Source organism: Ovis aries, chromosome 3 (assembly GCF_016772045.2).
Source record: "Ovis aries strain OAR_USU_Benz2616 breed Rambouillet chromosome 3, ARS-UI_Ramb_v3.0, whole genome shotgun sequence".
In the NCBI taxonomy this organism is placed as follows: domain Eukaryota; kingdom Metazoa; phylum Chordata; class Mammalia; order Artiodactyla; family Bovidae; genus Ovis; species Ovis aries.
Genome location: NC_056056.1, coordinates 191,267,323 through 191,286,824, shown reverse-complemented (window position 1 = coordinate 191,286,824; position 19,502 = coordinate 191,267,323). Strand labels below are relative to the sequence as shown.

Below are 19,502 nucleotides of genomic sequence, written 5' to 3'. Positions count from 1 at the left end.
GCCCAGCAAGGGAAGCCTAATTGTCGGAAAGATTTTTTATTAGTTCATTTTTACGAAGTGTGCATCCCCACCGAGGCAGTTGAATCCGGGGAGAAGACTCAGTGAGAACACTGATCCATTGTACAAATTTCATGTGCCCGGTGGTCCTGACCTAATAGCCATTTAGGAAATCAAATATCAGTTTTGCTTTTTTTTTTTTTCCTGGTTAGTCCCTACTAACCTAGGAAAAAGGTACAGCCTTATAGAAATGTCATGATATAAAAGTCCTTATGTTGTGGGATAATTTTAAAAGATGATTAGGAATCCACTTGTAATCGAATTTTAGTTTGATAAGGTAAAGTGGAAACAAAAGCACCTGATTAATAATTTAAAAAAAATCAAACATCGAATCTTATTGGCTCTCTACTTTTATAATCACAATTAAAACAAAAATCTACTCAGAGATATGTGTGTCAATTGTCTGTTCTCAGACCCCCTCCCTGCTCTATACCACAGGAGGTTAATCTCACATATAATATTTCTTCAGGCTCCATTGCTGGTTAATTTATTAATAAACCAGATTTGTCCAGTGAGAGGAACTGGAGGAATAAAGTAAGATGCGAGGAGAGAGAAACCTTCTCTTTGCTTCAGGAAGTATCTCTAACAATAGCTGCATTTCCTTGGGGGATCTAGTTCCCACAAGACCCTCTCTCTGAGGGGAGCTGCCACTGGACAACCTTGGCTCCTGAGTTCTGGTAATACTGTCTTCTCCCTTGGTTCCTCCATCTCGAAAGTTGGCAGCTGCTTCCTATTACTGAAAATCTCCAATTTTAACTATATTAATTCACTTTCTTAAGTTTCCTCTATAGAACTATCTGACATGGACTCTGTTTTCCTGACTGGTGCCCAGCTGACACATAGACTACCCCAATTATTTTAAAACCAGGTCCTAAGCTACTACACCATACTGTTCAAAGGGTTGTTTTCAACTTAAAAAAAAAAATTTCCTTATTGAGGCATAGCTGATATACAGTGTTAGATAAGTTTCAGGTATATAACACAGTGATTCATAATTTTTCAACATTATATTCCATTTACGAATAATATAGGGCTTCACAGGTGGCTCAGCGGTGGAGTCTGCCTGCCTTTGCAGGAGACTCAGGTTCAGTCTCTGGGTGAGGAAGATCCCCTGGAGGAGGAAATGGCAACCCATTCCAGTATTCTTGCCTGGTGAATTCCATGGACAAAGGAGCCTGGAGGGCTACAGTCCACGGGGTCACAAAGAGTTGGGCATGACTGAGCAACTAAACAATATTAATAATTATTATAAAATATTGGCTATACATCTAAGGTTTGTTTTTAATTCATTGTGCCCAGAACTTGTTGGAGCTCTCAAATTCTAAACCTCAAACACTGTGATTAAGTTCTCATATCAGCCCATATACTTTGCTTGAGTCTGTTTTTTTCTTCTACTGACTATTTTTATTTATTTTTTCAGCTTTATGGAGGTATAATTTAAAAATAAAACTGTAAGATATTTGGAGTTTACAACATGATGATTTGATATAGGTACACACTGCAAAAGGATTCCCCTCATCAAGTTAATTAACACATGCATCACCTCACCTATTTATTTATTTTTGGTGAGAACATTGAGGTTCTATTCTTTTAGCAAACTTTAATTATACAATAGAAAATTATTAACTGTAGTCACCATGTTATACCTAAGGCCTTCAGATCCTATTCATCTTATCATCTTAACATAACTTAAAGGCACTATTTCCTGGGTCTCTAGTTTTGATTCTCTTCTTTTCTCACTCTGTACAGTCACCCTTAGTGATATCAACCAAATTCTTTAATCACCAATTTCTAAAAAAACTACCCCTCCAACCTAGACTTCTACTGAAAACCAGACCTAAATATCTCCTTTTTTTTTAAACTGTATATCTTCAAACGAATGTCTTGCATGCATCACAAATTTACTGTCTTCAACTGAACCAGTTATATCATCCAGTCAAACTTGTTTCTTTATTTGCTATTAAAATATTAATGTTCCTCATTACCAATATCAGATACTTTGACATAATCCTAGGACTTCCCCCTTTCCTTTGTAGCCAATTGGTCAGTAAGTCTCATTGATTATAGATCTGTAATATCTCTTATATATTTTCCCTATTATCTATTTCTCCTGCCACTGTCTTAATTTAGAAACTTCCTTCTTGTTTGGGCCACTTCAAGAGCCTCCTAACTGGCCTTTCTATCCTTTCATCCAGCCCCCCTCAATGCAAACAGATTGATCTATCTAAACTATGATTCTATCATTCAAATATTTTGTATTTATTTAAAGGATCCCCATTGCATTCAAAATAGAGCACTGAATGGTATATTACAAAGTTTCTTATCTAAGCAATATCAAATTTTCTAGATTCATTACTTCCCCATACCTACACTTCCCTCTATCCACATCAAACTCATCTCACCCCGTGTGTTTCCCTCATACCTGCTTAATATCATTTATGCTTGTGGTTTGAATGCCACCGTTTACAACTAGTAACACAATTGTTCTAGAAAGCAAGTTCAATAGTCATCTCCTTTCATTTCAAAAAGAAAATGTAGAGAAGAAAAAGGTAAACACATTATGGATCTAAAGTGTCAGGTGAAATGTGTCAGACCAGTGGCTTATAAAGTCCCCTGGATTGGGCTTGGCTTCCTACTCACTGTCTTTGTTTCCTACTCCCTGGGACAGGTCTGCCTGCATCAAATCTCTACTGGTTCTTCCCTCTACAATTTATTCCCCATCCCTTACAATCTTTGAATCAAGGTCATGGCAACATAAGGAAAAAAGATGCAGGATAAATCAGCCTGCTCCTTGGCTCTCCTTTCTTCCAACTCATGCCCTTTTCTATCTGAGCTGCAGTCCATTAAGGGAAGACAAAATGAGGACACAAAAGATATATATATCTTTTGAGCTAGAACTGAACTAGGGTATTATAATATGTCTTTGGCTATGCCTTTAATCTTCTCTGAGCATCACGTTTGGTGGATTCTATCTTATTCACAGTTATATCCCCAACACTAAGGATAATATAAGCATATAGCAGATACTTAATAAATATTGCCTAAAGAAATAGCTGAATGAATATTCCTGCCAAAAAACAACCTGCTCTTGGTCACAGGTAAACAGTTCGAGGGGCTGTTTTGAGGGTTAAGGATCCCTCAAAGAGAGAAATAGATCATGGAGAAAAGGAAATATTGGTGGGCACAGGGGAAGCACTATTGTGGGCAGGAAGACAACTGTATGTTATATACATTGTTATTAATACCTTGGCTATTATCGGCAAATCAGTTTTAGTATATTTTATAATTTTGGAGGACTAAACAATTTAGATGCTTGAGAATAAGTTGTCATGATCATCAAGCAGGACTCAGTGGCACCTTTAAAATCCCTTTATGTTCCTTATCCCTTCCACCCTCATTGCTCCTTGGACAGCTTGCAATTTGGTGTTTGAAATAAACAGAAACAATATAAGGGAGCAGATACAGCATCACCGAGGCTTACTGCTTCCTCGGAATAGCATGGGCCGAGTTTCCAAACTGGAGATGAGAGCAGATGGCGGCGCTAGTCGTAAAAAACCTGCCCACCACAAATGCAGGAGACATAAGAGATGTAGGTTCAATCCCTGGGTCGGGAAGATCCCCTGGAGAAGGGCATGGCAACCCATTCCCTAGTCTTGCCTGGAGAATCCCATGGACAGAGAAGCCTGGCTGGCTATGGTGCATAAGGTCACATAGAGTCAGACACAACTGAAGTGACTGAGCATGCATGCACACACAACCACTGTGTCATACAGGTTAACATGATGACACAAAGTCAGAGAGACCTGCCTCTGTGAGCTGATGAAAGAGATGTACCATTTTTCAAACATTCAAATAACTCTATAGTTCTCATCAGGCTTCTGTGCTGCTCATCTTAAGTGGAATTGGCCTACTGAAAAGGATGTGCTTGGGTGGTCTTTTTTTAGAGCACACCAATGTGCTCAGAATAACAGAAATATTTTTGACAAAGGTCAAAAAGGCTTCAGGCGGAAACACAAAACAAAGGCTTGTACTTTAACAAGCCAAACTTGGGAGGATGTTGATTTTGTACCCAATCATACAGCATAGTATTGAAAGGTACTCTTATCAGCAAATGAAACCATCTGGGCCCCAGTTTTACTGTATAAAGAGGAAACCTAGGCTGCTTAGAAAGCCCGTCAAACTTGTACAAAAGAATGTGTACACATACCATATGGTAAGAGAGTCTTTTAATGACTCAAGATACTCCTATTTACTCAGTCTGATAACATGCTAATGGCCCAGTAAAGGCTCTTCTGTTTAAATGCACTGTGATTCTATATAGCCATGCTTCTCCAACTGGAGTGTCAGACTCCTGAGGGTGTGTGGAGCTGGGATGGAGTAAGAGAATACTATGAGTGAGATGGGCCATCAGACTAGGAAAACAAAGTGAAATAATCTGAATAGAATACAAACAGTATTTTATTTTAGCATGAACACAGTTATATTGTAGGAAAGAATGCAACATTCACAGACAAGTTATAAATACTAAAAGTTCACAGAGCTTTCACTTTCTTTCCAACACTTCAGAGGACCAAATCCTCAGCACTTATATCTGATCACACAGACCCCAAGGCCCAGCTCAGTTTCTAAGTGCCTGAACCCCCTCCAAGGACTCCAGCCACTAAACCCCTTTTCTCAGCTACTTTCCCTCTGCACAGCCAGCCAAAGAGTACTTCCCTGTTCTACTGTTTCATATTTCAATTGGATCTTCCAAACTATTAAAAATCTCATTGAGAACAGGATTATGGGCTTTACAACCCTTTACCTGTTATTGATTATATGAATTATTACCAGAAGTAGTTTCAATAATAAAACTATAATATTGGCACTCCAAATGAAAAAGTGCAAAATAAAAGTTGATAATTCTAAAAGAATTACTGATAACAATTATTGGACTTAACCACTTATTCTGTGACCTCAAAGTATTTTAAAATATTAAATATTTTCATCCTCATTATCTCTCTTGAAATACTTATTGTTAAATTGCATATGAATAATAAAATAATAAATATGAATGAATAAAGACATGAATAAAACTGCCGTGAAGGAGGATGTATAACCCTCAGGTTCTACCAGCTTGATATGGAATTTACTCACATTAGCTGCACACTTGTTCTGCTGCTCTTTAAGCCTACCTATTCCTTCTGTTCCAGTATTACACATTTAGTGTAAACAAGGCAGAGCAAAAAGGTACTCTTCTTATTTAGCTCCACAAATGACTCATATAGCCCTGTCTCAGTGTTTGGTCTAGATACAGTTACACTTCATCAACTTGAAGTTCCAGTGTACATCTCATCCCCTTATGCATCTATTTCTGCTTTTCTACAAAGTCATAGGTCCAGCCTCCCAGGTTCAGGACTCCCAGTCTCACAGGTTCAGGTCTCTCTACTGAAATGTGGAGGAATGAACATCATCAGTGAAACTGGCTTAATTTTCCCAGAATTTTCCACACTATTGATAATCTGAGACAAAATCAGATGAGAACTGGGTGAGAAAGGTCCGATGAGATCTTTTGGTGCTGCTTTGCCATTCTGAACTCTGAAGAATAGAGAATAATAATTCAAAGTAGGACTCATTTGAAAGAGAAAAGATATATATGATGTAGAATATAGTATAAATGCATCATTCTATTAAAGTAGATAAACATATTTTTAGGATTATGAACACTTTAACTAACGGCTTTTTCCATCAAAGAAAATTAATGTATAAGGGGTATTTAACAATAGAACGTGTTTTAATTTTAGCAACTTCTGCTTCCCTTAAGAAAATGTATTTAAATGATGACAGATACCATTTTGATAAACTTTTAAATTCTGTATGTTAACACTTCTAGGATGTGACTACAGTATTAAACTATTTGTCATGAATTGACACTGCTAATCGCAGTGCTAGACAATTTTCAGCAAAGTTAGCAAAAATAATTGCTTAAACTAGGGCCCCTGGAGTTTCTCAAATCCCCGTGGTGGGGACTGATGAACTGATCTAGCCGCAGAAAACTCCCAGAGACACTTGGAAGCAGTTTCAAGTATAAAATGTATGCACTGTTTTATGTAAGGGTTCACTAGTATTTACCGAGGTAGACAGGTACAAAGGGAAATTCTCTCAGGTTGCAGTCGTTCCAGAAATAATACAGCTGATAAATAAAGATGAAATCTCACCAAATTAATACACTACTTCTGATTTTTTTTTTAATTGTGCAATAAGAGATCCTTGTCTCATGACATTAATTTTGTTGTTGTTGTTCAGTTGCTAAGCCATGTACAACTCTTTGTGACCTCATGGACCGCTATGTGCCAAGCTTCCCTGTCCTTCAATATATCTGGGAGTTTCCTCAAACTCATATCTATTGAGTTGGTGATGCTAATGACACTAATAGGTATGCCAATTAATATTTTTGAAACGAAATGAGTACTCTAAAGTTTGTGATAGGGACTTCCCTGGTGCTCCAGTGGTTAAGACTTTGAGCTCCCAATGCAGGGGGCCCGGGTTCCATCTCTGGTCAGGGAATCCACATGCCACAACTTAGAGTTCGCATGGCACAACTAAAGATTCCACATGCTGCAGTGAAGAACATTGAGGATTCTGCGTGCCACAACTAAGACCCAGTACAGCCAAATAAATACATAAAGTTTGTGATCTCCTTTCAAATGAAGCTAAAGCATAACAATAATAAAGCAGTCCAAACTCTTTCCATGTCCACTGGTTCTTCTATGATCAGCCCCAAGTATATCATCTGCTACAGTGTTGCCGTCATATTGACTTCCTTTTCATTCAACACAGCTCTTCTTCAGCCCAGGGATTTATATGTGCAAATCCCTCTGCCTGCAGAGCTCTCTCCACGGCTTTGGGCAGGACTGGCTCCAATGCATTGTTCACATCTCAGGCATGTCTTTGTTGAACAACTTAGCAATTAAGGTCCTTGCCTGGGCCCAGGTCTTCTTTGTCATAATTTCTCCATAATTTCTTCCATAATTTCCTCCATAATTTCTTCTTTTTAATGGTTATTGTAGTGAAGTACATACCTAACAAAATTCAGCACTTTAACCATTTTTCAGACGGCAGCTCAGCAGTGTTAGATATGTTCACAATATTGTACCTGTCATCTCCAGAATCCTTTGCATTATGCAGAACTAAAACTCTATGCCCATTAAACAAGTTCCCTCCCCTCTGCGCCCTAGTTCCTGGCAACTACCATTCTACTTTCTGTCTCTATGTTTTTAACTACCCTAAGTATCTCACATAAGTGAAATTCTGTAGTGTCTGTGTTTTGGTTAATGATTTATTTCACTTCACATAATGGCCTCAAGAATCATCCATATTGTGGCATATGTGAAAACTTCCTTCCTTTACAAAGCTGATAATAATTCATTATATTACATATGCCAGGTCTTGTTTATCTATTAATCTATACTTGAGTTGCTCCCATCTCTTGGCTGTTGTGCTTAATACTATTATAAACACGGGTGTATAATTATCTCTATGAGATCTCACTTTCACTTCTTTTGGATATATAGAAGAGCTGACTCATTGGAAAAGACCCTGATGCTGGGAAAGGTTGAGGGCAGGAGGAGAAGGGGACGATAGAGGATGAGATGGTTGGATGGCATCACCGACTCAGTGGACATGGGTTTGGGTAGACTCTGGCAGTTGTTGATGGACAGGGAGGCCTGGCATGCTGCAGTTCATGGGGTTGCAAAGAGTCAGACATGAGTAAGAGACTGAGATGAACTGATGATAAATCATATGTTTAATTTTTGAGAAACTGCCATTCCATTTTTCATAGCAAATATACCATTTTACATTCCCACAAACATTCCAATTTCTCTACAGCTTCGCTGACACATTATTTTCTGGTTTTTTTTTTTTATAGTAGTCTTCTTAATGAATGAGAAGTGACTCCAAACTTCCTTTCTAGTATATATCTACTTTTTAAAATTTATTCATGTTTTAAATTTCTTACTGAGACAGTTTTTGAGATATAATTGCCAAAGAAGATTAAGATGTTGATCTAAAAGATGTGATAGATTCTTTCTGAAATGTTTCTGGTATAGTCTATCATTAAAATAGAAAGCAGAGTCGATTAAAACTGAATACTCTGTTCAGTGAGCAGTAGCTTTGAATGCAGAGCTGAAATGGTTCTCAATTATTTTTTCTGCAGAAGCCTTAGAATTTAGTTCAGTCAAATCTGGAGAGGGGTCTATTCTTTCACTCACTTACTCAGACAACCTTTAGTTAACTACTTAACCCTAATTTCCTCATGCAAAAATGGAAATAAAAGAACTCACTTATGGAGTTGGGCTATATATTTGCGTGAATATTAAATGCCCATATCTGGGACATGGAAGGCATTCAAGGAACCATAGATATTATTTTTTATTATACAACTGATTATCCCCTACATTGTTCAATTAGAAGATCCTTGCACAGAGTCATGAAATTTAAACACTACTTATTATATCTTCTATAGGGTATGAACTAAATGAAATCTAAAAATTTATAAACTTGCTCATTAAGTCATGATTTCCTGCTTTATAAGCTGTATCTCTATTCTTGTTTTAATTACCATTGTATGCCCAAGTCAAGCAAAAGATTTACCACATAAAAGACATACCACCTAAGAGTTAATATCCCTGGCAGTGGTCCTAAGTATGCCCCTGGCTAGGATTCCACAAATTGTCCACATTTCTGAGCTGGGTTCTGTGTGGGAATATTCCAGCAACTCCTAGAAAAAAAGTTAAGAGACTGAGAGACATCTTGAAGTCTTTCTGTCTAAGAAGTAGTCCCAGATCATTAGCAGTTTATGGAGAAGCACTGAATAAGAGTGGCCTTTTGGTAACTAGGTTGAAAGAGCTGCTTAATTTCTTTCCACTATACTTAAAGTATCATTTTTATTGTTATTAAAAATTGCTAATGTCAACTGAATGAACATGTTACCCAGTTCAAAGCAGCCTAAACTGCTGAGGTAAGAAATTATAATGATTAGTTATTAGAGGGAAAACCATTACATGAATGCAATGGGGAGTTATAGAGCAACAAGTAGATAATTTCTGTCTAACTACTGGGTAATTAATGCAGTAAGAAAATAACATGTACATATTGGGAATGAAGAATTATAGATTATTTGCACTTATTTTCTTTCTGTGGCAATTAAATTAACTATCTTTGATTTCTCACCTGTTACCATGGTTATTTTCGGTGATTTGGGTCATTAATGTCTTGAATATAACAGTTACATTAAAATTACAGCTCTTTCAACTTTGCAAAAAGATTCTGAAGCTACTGTGAAAGAGAAAGCTGTTTGGCTTATGGAAAAAGAGCTGCCTGTTGAATGAAACTGTTTAATCATCGTAAAGCTAAGAAGTCCCACCCTTTGTTCCTTCGTGATTTTCCCTAGTAGCATCACTGAGATTGTGTTCACCTAGGACTGCAATGAATTGGCACGTGTTCTTGGGACAGTAAATTCTAACTATGCCTACTTATGTTGTTAATACTTCCTCTCAATAATTAGGATAAGTTCTCTCCACCTCACTCTCAAAAACTTTGGAAAAACTAATATATATTAATTACATGATGAAAAACATATACTGAAGCAAAATCAGCCCTTAATTCTCTAAAAATAAATGTGAAAAACAGACTGAGATCTGGTGGAGCCATAATAACTAGTTCCTGTTCAGGACGTGGAACATTGCTGTGAGCTTTCTCTTTAGAACAAATATCCCAGTATTGATGGCTTGGTGCTGACTAGATGTGAGGGAAAACCCTAAAAAAAAAAAAAAAAATCAAGGCTCTACTTTACTGATTTTAGTCATATGTTCGAGAGTCCTCCTTCACCCACATCTGGCTGCGCCCTTCACCCCTGGGCTTAGTGGATGTCTCATTCACCCAGGGGTGAGGGGTGCAGCCAGAGGTGGGTGACAGAGAACTCTTGAACATATGAGGGACATGGCAGGGACTCCACTTTCTCCAATCACATTTTATAGAGAACATGTTACCCTTGAAAAGCAGACAATAATAAATACCCTGCCTTAACTGAACTCCAGGTCTTCAATCTTCTCCAACAGCTGTCCTCCAATAACCTGGGTAGACAGGTTATATGTGCCAAGACAGGAACCTGACAGTCTGATTCACCACATCAAATCAGAGATTCATGTACCTTCTGTGGAGCTTTACTTGAATAAACAGAGGAGCCCAGAAAATGGAGTCTTCATTTTCAGTAAAGAAACTGGAGGGGCTTCTTCTCTGCCCATATTTCTTGCACTATGCTATGCACAATTTAAGACCTCAGGTCAAGAATGCAGCAACACCTAAAGCAACTGCTTTTACACTCCTCTTTGACCTCATGCATGCTAAGTCACTTTAGTCATGTCTGACTCTTGACCCTATGGACTGCAGTCTGACAGGCTCCTCTGTACATGGGATTCTCCAGGCAAGAATTCTGGAGTGGGTTTCCATGCCCTCCTCCAGCGTACCTTCCCGACTGAGGGACTGAATCAGAATCTCTTATGCTTCCTGCATTGGTATGTGGATTTTTTACCACTAGTATCCTCTTTGATCTCAGGAGAGTAGAGAAAAGGGTTGAAGCCAGGCCTTGAGATATTGCTGGAACAGAGAGTGAGATATGGTGGCAGGCTGATAGATTATCATGCCTTGCTGTGGAAAGGAACATTGTAAGAAAAATGATCATGCTCTACATATACCTACAGAACTGGAAAGCATGTATATGGGAAGAGGGTAAGTGCTTTTGCGTAAGTGAACGCTTTTCTCCTGCGGATTTACTTATTGTTTTACACAACAAATATTTCTTAAGAACCTACTACGTGCTACACACTGTTCAGCAAGTTGGGAAATCAGCGGTGAACAAAATAGTCAAGGTCCTTACTCTTATAGTCTACAGTCTCACAGATTAAAATAAAATTAGCCAAACCATTGTATTAATATCAATTATAAACTGTAAAGATGTTCTGGGAAAACATTTAGGATACCCACACTTAGGATATCCAAAGTAAGTGAATTATTCTATACAAGCATATAAACAGAATGATCATATCTGGAACATCAGAAAATACACTCCTCAGCAAGCATCATTTTATGCTGATCTGAAAAATATGAGTCAGAAGTGAAGGGCTTCATAAACAGATAGAAAAGGAAGCTCAATGACCCAAAGATGAGAAGGGAGAGCACCATGGGTATGAAAATGAAGGATGGCCGTTCTGTTGAAAGTGCAGAAAGTAAGGAAGAGAAGGATAGAATAGATCATACAGCGCCTTGCAGGCCAGTGTAAAATTGTGGTCTTTATCCTAAGCACAATAGAAAGCCATTGATAGGTCTGTACTAGGGAAGACTTACAACTGTATTTGCATTTTTAATCTCTTTGCAGGTACCCAGTACCAACTAGAACACAAGGTGGCAAGAATTGTGAAGGAAGATTCTCAACTGGCAGGTTATGGCAGAACCAGGAAAGATGGCATCTTGGCCCAGGATGGATGGTGGTGGACATATTAATAAAAAGAAGCTGATGGATGAACAATTAGGCATAAAATTAACCTAGGATATCCAAAGTAAGAAGGAGGGTGACTCTTGGTTTCTGCCTAACACAACAAGATGTGGATGGTGTCATTTGTTAAGATGAGGAGCATCAATGAAGAATCAAGTTTGGGTGAATGAAGGAGAGTTCAGTCTTGCATTTGAAGGTCTAAAGGACACAGGGGATTTTTTTTTTTCATTTTCATGTTTGATATCATGAAAAGAAAGATCTAATCAAAAACTCATAAATCAAACTCTGACTTTGTCTTATTGTTTGCTTGCGAGTATGTGTGCTTATTCACTCAGTTGTGTCCGACTCTTTGCAACAGCATAGATTGTAGCCCACCAGGCTCCTCTGCCCATGGGGTTTTTCAGGCAAGAATCCTGAAGTGCGTTGCCATTTCTTCTTCCAGTGATCTTCCCAACCCAGGTATTGAACCTGTGTCTCCTGGAGCTCCTACATTGCAGGCAGATTCTTTACTGCTGAACCATTGAGGAAAAGTATTGTTTGCTTACTTTTATTAACTTTAAAAATAAAAACTAATAACTCTATGTCTGTTATTTTAATTTGGTTTTTAAGCTTAAAAATTTTTAAAGCTTCATTCATGTAATGAAGTTACAGGACTTTTAAGCTGGAAAAGACCATATATTAATAAACGGTATCAGTCGAAAAACATGGTCCCTCAAAGCTTGCAATTTACTCAGTGAGTGAATGATAATGTTAGAAAGCAGCCAGAAGTCTAGTGAGAAACAGAGAAGCTTTCTTCCTCTGACAGGGACAGTGTGGCTACTAGGCTGGCTGACAGCCCACATCACCAGGGAGGTGGGCGTTGGGAGCAGGGGAAGAATCTTATATACACGCATGCTTGTCCCCCACTCTTGAGCTTTTCCAGTCAACCTGGAGTGACCCAGGGGTCTGTACTTTTAAATGCCTTCCAAGTGACTTGATGATTGACCAGATTCAGTACCCCGTAAATACACCAGATATCCCATACCAGCTCTCCCTGGGGCTTCTCAGGTGGCGCTAGTGATAAAGAACTCACCTGCCAATGCAGGAGACACAAGAGACACCAGCTCAATCTCTGAGTCACGAAGATCCCCTGGAGGAGGGCATGGCAACTCACTCCATTGTTCTTGCCAGGAAAATCCCATGAACAGAGGAACCGGACGGGCGATAGTTCATGGGGTCACGAATGAAGCGACTTAGCACACATGCACACACCAGCTTTCCTTAGGCCATTTTATAAGATTTTTAAATCGATATTTAAAAAACCAATTGCTTTTTTCCCCTAAGTAAATGCTTCCAGTTTAGTAAGGCAACTAAAAGTGTTCATTATGAAAAGTATTCATCACTGGAGTGAACTCCAAGATTTTAAATTCATTTTGAGGTACATGTGAATGATAAGCTTCTTCGTTTCTGTGGAAAATAAATTATTCCCAGTACAAAAAAATGATCCAATATAAATATCTCCCTTTTATAAAATAATAATCCCTTGGCTGTATTAAGATTCTTCTAGAAGCTTAAAATAGTTCTACTCCTAAGAGTAAATGTCTAACTTTGGTATTTTACTTTAAGTGTGTGTTTGTTTTCTTAATAAAGATATAGGAGGTCCAAATCAGGTCCAATTTATTCTTTGAGGATTATAAAACACTCAAAAGTATAAAAAAGGGATATTTTATAGGCAAGAATGAACATTCATGAATACCAGATTTTATAAACAATACAAATGATAATAACTTGGAAAACAGCAAAATTCAACAATGACATCCAGTATAACAGAAAACAATCCCTTAGGTATTGATAATCATCCTAGACTTTGGTGAAAGGAGTCATAAAAATCAAAGTGAAGTGAAGCAGTTACACAGGACTTGGAGAATCGCATGAAAAGGGCGTGGGGACAGTAGGCAGGGACTGGCGCACCTGGCTTCAGTAGAGAGACGAATACGGCGAGCTATTCTTGGCTGACTGACCATTACGCCGCAGCAACATGCAAATGCTTTCCTGGTTTCTTTCTCTTCAGATTCCATAGTACCTTTGTTTCTCTCTGTTCCTCCTCCTCCCTCTCTCTCTCCTTCTCTCTTGGTGGCCATTAACTATACTGACAGTTTGACAGGCTGAAATAAGGAAATAAAACACTTAAACATTGTTTCCTGATGTATGCATTCATCTCTCCTGCCAAACACAGATATTGAGGAGATACTTCACTCCTCCTGTCAGCTTACTAAATTACACCCCAGCTTGCAGGTCTCTCAATCTCAGTGAAGCTCCCTTCCTTCCAGAAGAATATGCAAGAGCTTCCGTCTTTTTGCCGGAATCTTTTCCCTTATCATTTTTAATAGTGAATTTTCTTAAGCTATGGGTTGGATCTCTGTAAGGGGCTGATTATCTTCCTACTTTTTAAAAGCTGTCAGAGTCCAGATTTATTTTTTATAGTGCTTTCACTTAAGCAAGGGCAAATGAATCCTGAACCTGGTTAAAGGTTTCTTTCTCAGAACCAACCAAGAGTTTCAACTTTTTAAAACTAGATACTCATTAACCTAACACTGATTTAACACTAATTCTCTTGCCAGGTCCAGTGATAGAAATAAGGTTGATCAGGTTTCTGACATCCCCAATACATTCCCGACCACAAATAATAGAAGTTTCTGCCATTATTATTTGCATGTGGTAACTAGATTTTTCTGTTCGGCACACTTTGAAAACCTTACAAATTAATAAGTAACTTCTTCCAGAGGTGGCTGTTGTAGATTAAATTTTGAGAGAATAGTAGCTAAGTGGGAGGCATTAAAGGAGAGAAAATGACTTTCAATTGGTTATTCACCTCTTTTTCATCACCACTAACATGAAGAAGTTTCAAGGTGAAATATTTAAGAATTTGAAACAAAAAGAATAACAGAAGTCAAGCTCTAAGACTTTTTCTTTGCTTCATTCTTTTAACTGCATTTATCCAGTACCTACTCTATACAGTGCTCAAGTATATATTCTCTGAAAGATGCTGAGAACAATCCATATCTCCTGTCTAGTTCCTAAGATACTTGCAGTCTAGAAGAGATGCCACACGTGTAAGTAAGTAGAACACAGGTGGAAACTATTTCCAAGTGGAGCCAGAAATAAAATGTGATGGAAATTCAAAGAATGAAGAAAGCAGCCCTACCCCCACCACCCACACTGAGAAATTCACAACACAGTCTCCCTAAAAGATCAAAAAATTTCCTCTACAAGACTTACATATTTTACTGTAATTCCTTGTGTTTTCATTGCTGTTGTTATGTATGTTGTTTGTTAGGCCATAAAATCTGTGAGGCCTTGTGCTTTGTCTAGTCTGTTCAGGAATGTATTTTCAAGAACCCAGTAGGCTGCATGTAATGTGTTCCCAATGAATATCTGTCAAATGGGTAAGTGAATCATCCTGTGATAATAAGTAGTGAATGAACCTGAATCTTCTGAGGAAGACTTTCTGAATTTCTGATTGATATTAATTCCCTATCTTATTGAAGATCACCAATAAGACAGAAGACTTGCGTAAAGTTGCTGGACACTCCAGTGATCACAGATGCCATATTCAATTAGCACCATTGCCAAAACAACCATGACAAATGACAATTTTTGTAGAGTGGAGGGTTTCCTTTTACTTACAAGGCCCCTCTTTTAGAGGATTAATCACAGAGGTGAGTCAATCTCTCTGCAGTGGTTCTTTCTCCTCTTTGCTTCATATTTTTCCCAAGAAATAATACTTTCAAAAATAGCCTTGCACCATCTTCCAAGAATTGTAATCCAGTTATTGCTAGTATAAATTATCCATAGAAGTAAAAGGTTACTATAGTAAAGATTATAAAAATGTAAAGATAAGTCACTCAGAAAATCCACTTGCAGAATAGCTTCACCAGATGAGATTAAATTCGTTTATAATAAACTATTCGGTATCCAAATCATTTTGCTTTATCAAAAGTTACCTGAAATATTAGCTACTATTCATTAAGCATTTATTTACAAGCACAACACATGGTGCCACATGAATATTTCTTCACTTAAGCCCCACAATTACCTTATAAAAGAGAAATTTTATCCCCACATCACAGATAAAGAAATTGAGGCACTGAAAGATTACTCTGAAAGTTGAGGAGTCCAAGTCCACCCTGCTCTGAAACTCCAAATCATTTATATTCTTTGCTCAACACTCGTTATATAATGCAGTGATTGTGCTTATTTTGGCTTAAAACTCACAAATATTTCTCAAGAAAATTCTTCTCAGTAGTGGTCATACCTTAGCTCTTTTGAGTTAGTACCACATGCAAAATTCAAACTTAGTTACCTGGCTTGAAAAAATACACAAATTATGGCATTTGCTATCTCATGAAAAAGTCTTAAATGTCTGATTCAAAAATGCCATTGTGATTATAAGGTGGCGAATTATGCATGAGGCTGGAGGTGGAGGGGAAGCACTGAGAACTGGGTCTTGCATGGGTTTCATGGGTAAGTTAGGACATATGCAATAGGATTTTTGGACTAATTTCTCCTACCTGTCTCTTGTCTTGTTTTCTCCCACTGTTTTCTCCAATGTCTTGGCAACATATTAATATATTACCCTTTAAAATGTTGGAAAGAGTACTTTGGGGAAAATTACTCTTCTTGTTCTTCCTTAACCATACATCTGGGGTGAGATATGAATAATTCTGATCCCCAAAATTGCATTCTTTCTATTATAATATATTGCCTTCCAGTAATTTCTTCTGGTTTTAAGAGTCAAAGGAAATTCTGGTTTTGCCATACTTCAAAACCCTTCTCTAAATTTAATTCATATATTTGATCAACGGATTTAAAAAAGGCTAAAATTTTTGTCCTCAATCTCTAAAACACCAAAATGATTCTATGCATATCAAAAAAGACAACTGAAAGGCATTGAAACAAAAGGACTATCTCTTTTTACCATACTTACATCTTTCCTCAATTTTATTTTAAAAATATTTACTCATAATAACACTAGATCTTTATATCATATAATATGAAAAACAAAAGTAGGAGAGTGAAAAATGGAGAGAACTAGTAGAATTGCAGGGACAAAAAAAGAAGGAAGAGAAAAAAAGAGAAGAAAGAGGATGTTGAAAAAATAAGAGGAGAAAGACAGATTCTTTTTGTTTTGTCTACATATTTTGGTAAAGTTAGAGGTTTGCTTTAAAATAAAATTTTCTTTCAATGCTCAATGATATTTTATTTCTAGGTAACTTCCTTCTGAAATAGGTTAATTACAGAGGCAATTAGTCTAGCACACACAGGATGTCACTATTCCCTTATATAAATAGAATTGGCACACATGTTTCAGGCAGAGAAAAATATCTGTAAAGACCAGATTTCAAAATGTAATAGAATTTTGTGCTATTTTGCCAGCTTGGGTTAAATTTCCCTATTGTCATCATCCTTATTTACTGAACAGCCTTTATGTTTTATTATCATCATAGAAGCTCTCTATGTAACTAGGAAGGTCTACTCAAATCATAAAGAAAAAAATCCAAAATGAAAAAGTATTATGACATAAAGTAACTGAACAGGAATAAGTAAGGTCTTATTAGCAAGGCAAATATAGATAGGAAAGAGGGAGCTGGAACTGAAAAAGCTAATTCTATATTAGTTTAAACAAATGTTCTAACCTATGCAGTCTCCTAGGTTTTTTGTACAATGACTTTATTTTACATATTCAGACTTTGGAAATTAGTAACTAGCATCCTTCTGACAACCAAAGGCATGGCACAAGAGTTTTTCTAAAAGCTGAATATATGTAGCGCTGGGTATCATGATCCAGTCCGGGGACACACATGGAATTCACAGGAAAAGTTGTTAAATCATTAATAATGGCATCCATTTTAGCCTGAGACTCCTAACTACTGATTATTGCTTGCTTATTTATCAAAACCAAAATGATAAAGTGCTCTTCAAAGGAATAAATTGCCATATCTAGTACTAAATACATATTCATAGAGGGCACTTTGTCCTTCTTGATGGTGGCTACCCAGGATGACAAAACTGCAAGACACTGATGACATGCTAACATCTATGGTTCATTAGCTCCCCGTTTACGGCGGTAACAGTGAAAGCAAGGTCTTTGGGGCAGATCCTCATATTAATCAATACATTCCTCTCTCTTCTATGACCATAAAGTATTATCCTCGGTTTGAGCAGCTGTCTCAAATAAGGTTTGCCATGGATCACAGCAGTGTCTGAGAGAGATACACAGTGACCATGAGTACAAGGAAAAACACTCAAAATTTTATTTCCTAATAATGATGGTCACCTTGCATTCATCTCATGCACAAAGCAGTGCATACTGCCTACAAATAAATCTAGCAGAGTGTGTGCTTCAGCCATGGGGCTACTCCACCTGGGTTTAAAAATTGGCGCCACCTCTTCCAAGCTGTTGAGTCATAGTAAGTTACTCAATTTCTCTCAATTCCCTCAGCTGAAAAATGAGTATACGAGTACCTACTTCATGAGGTACTTAGGAAGCTTAAATTAGATACTACATGCAAAGATCAAGAACAAAATCTGGCAGAATGAAAAGTCCTCAGTAAATGATAGTTATTATAACATTCTGTAACTTATAAAAAGTGATGGAGTTTTTCTGACTTTACATCTGTGTGTGTGTATTTAAGTCAGGAAAGCTTGCATTTAAATTTAAGCTCCTGTAAGAAAATGCAGACTTTCCATTGGTGGTGAAAGTCTACAGGATAAGTTACCTGAGGTTTATGAAGCCTTCTATCAGCAATAGCATCATCCCCGAGGCTAGTCTGTACAGCAGTCTCTTTGGGGTTTCAATCTGGCTTACCTGAGTGTACTGCAGCAGCACGGCAGACAGGCTTTCTTCTACAATGAGTCCAAGACTACTGCTGATGACGTAGCGATGGGCAGGGGATGAAGTGATCTCCCTTCCAGAAGGTGAACGGTGGCACTGAGAACTTCTTAAAAGAACTTTTTTTTGGTAAAAGACCATTGGCTTTACTGCTTCTGTCTGACCTTTCTGCCCTATTTCCCCAGGGAGTTTGCTAGTGGGTGGGTAAGAGTAAGTCAGCTTTGCAGCTAAGCCAGCTAGGCAAATAAGTTGTTTTGACTATAGTGCCTACAAATATAGAGATACATGCATAGGCACATTCTTCCCATGCATGCACCAGGATAGCTCCAGAAAGTATGATAATTCAAAGTATATTACAGAGATTAGAGAGAAACATATTAGGACGTTTCCTTCTCCGTAACAATGAAATAAATCATGTTTGTTATTACAAGTCACACACACCCACACATACACAGTGGTTTCAAGTCTCAAAATCTTTTCACTTGGGGATTACCTGATAAGACTGAGTCCTTTCGGGCAAGAGAGGAACCTCTAGGTTTTAAAATTACTGCTCTTGAATCAATATTTTCAGCTACTGTAACAGGCTGATTTGGACTGACTTTACGGGTAACCAGATCAATTGTGTAGACATTAATACTTACGAGGGCATGTGGAAAGGAAATCAGCCAAAACAGCCTATGAAATGGACTATAAAATTACTGTCAGAATGGACATTATCAACACAATAGAATTCTTCACAGCCCAGTTCTTCTTTACACAAATGAGGGCATAGAACAATTCAGATCGGCTCTGATGCCAGGACTGTGTGATCAGGTAGCGTTAATAACCAGGAGTAGCAGAAAATTGCCGTGGATCTGGCTGGTCAGTTATGTGAGTGTTACTCTTTCCTTCTAACTCAGCATTTTAGATGACTTTGGTATTCAGCAATTAGTCGGACCTAATATGACCAATTATTCTGAGACATTTTTCAAATTCTTTAGGATCTCAGAAAATCACAGAAAGTTATCACAGTGAAAAAATAAGGACTATTAATATAACAGC

General features: G+C 37.6%; 1 protein-coding gene across 5 annotated transcripts in view; it reads right to left on the bottom strand.

Moving 5' to 3' along the window:
* SOX5 (SRY-box transcription factor 5) overlaps positions 1-19,502 on the bottom strand; it is a 1,147,842-nt gene that overhangs the window by 911,417 nt on the left and 216,923 nt on the right. The window contains exon 1 of one of the 5 annotated variants that reach the window (XM_042247396.1): positions 18,438-18,656. The exons of the other annotated variants lie outside the window; for them this stretch is intronic. The gene's annotated coding sequence lies outside the window, so the exon portion shown is untranslated. Of the gene's footprint in view, positions 1-18,437; positions 18,657-19,502 lie in introns of those variants that run through there. 5 annotated transcript variants of the gene reach the window in all.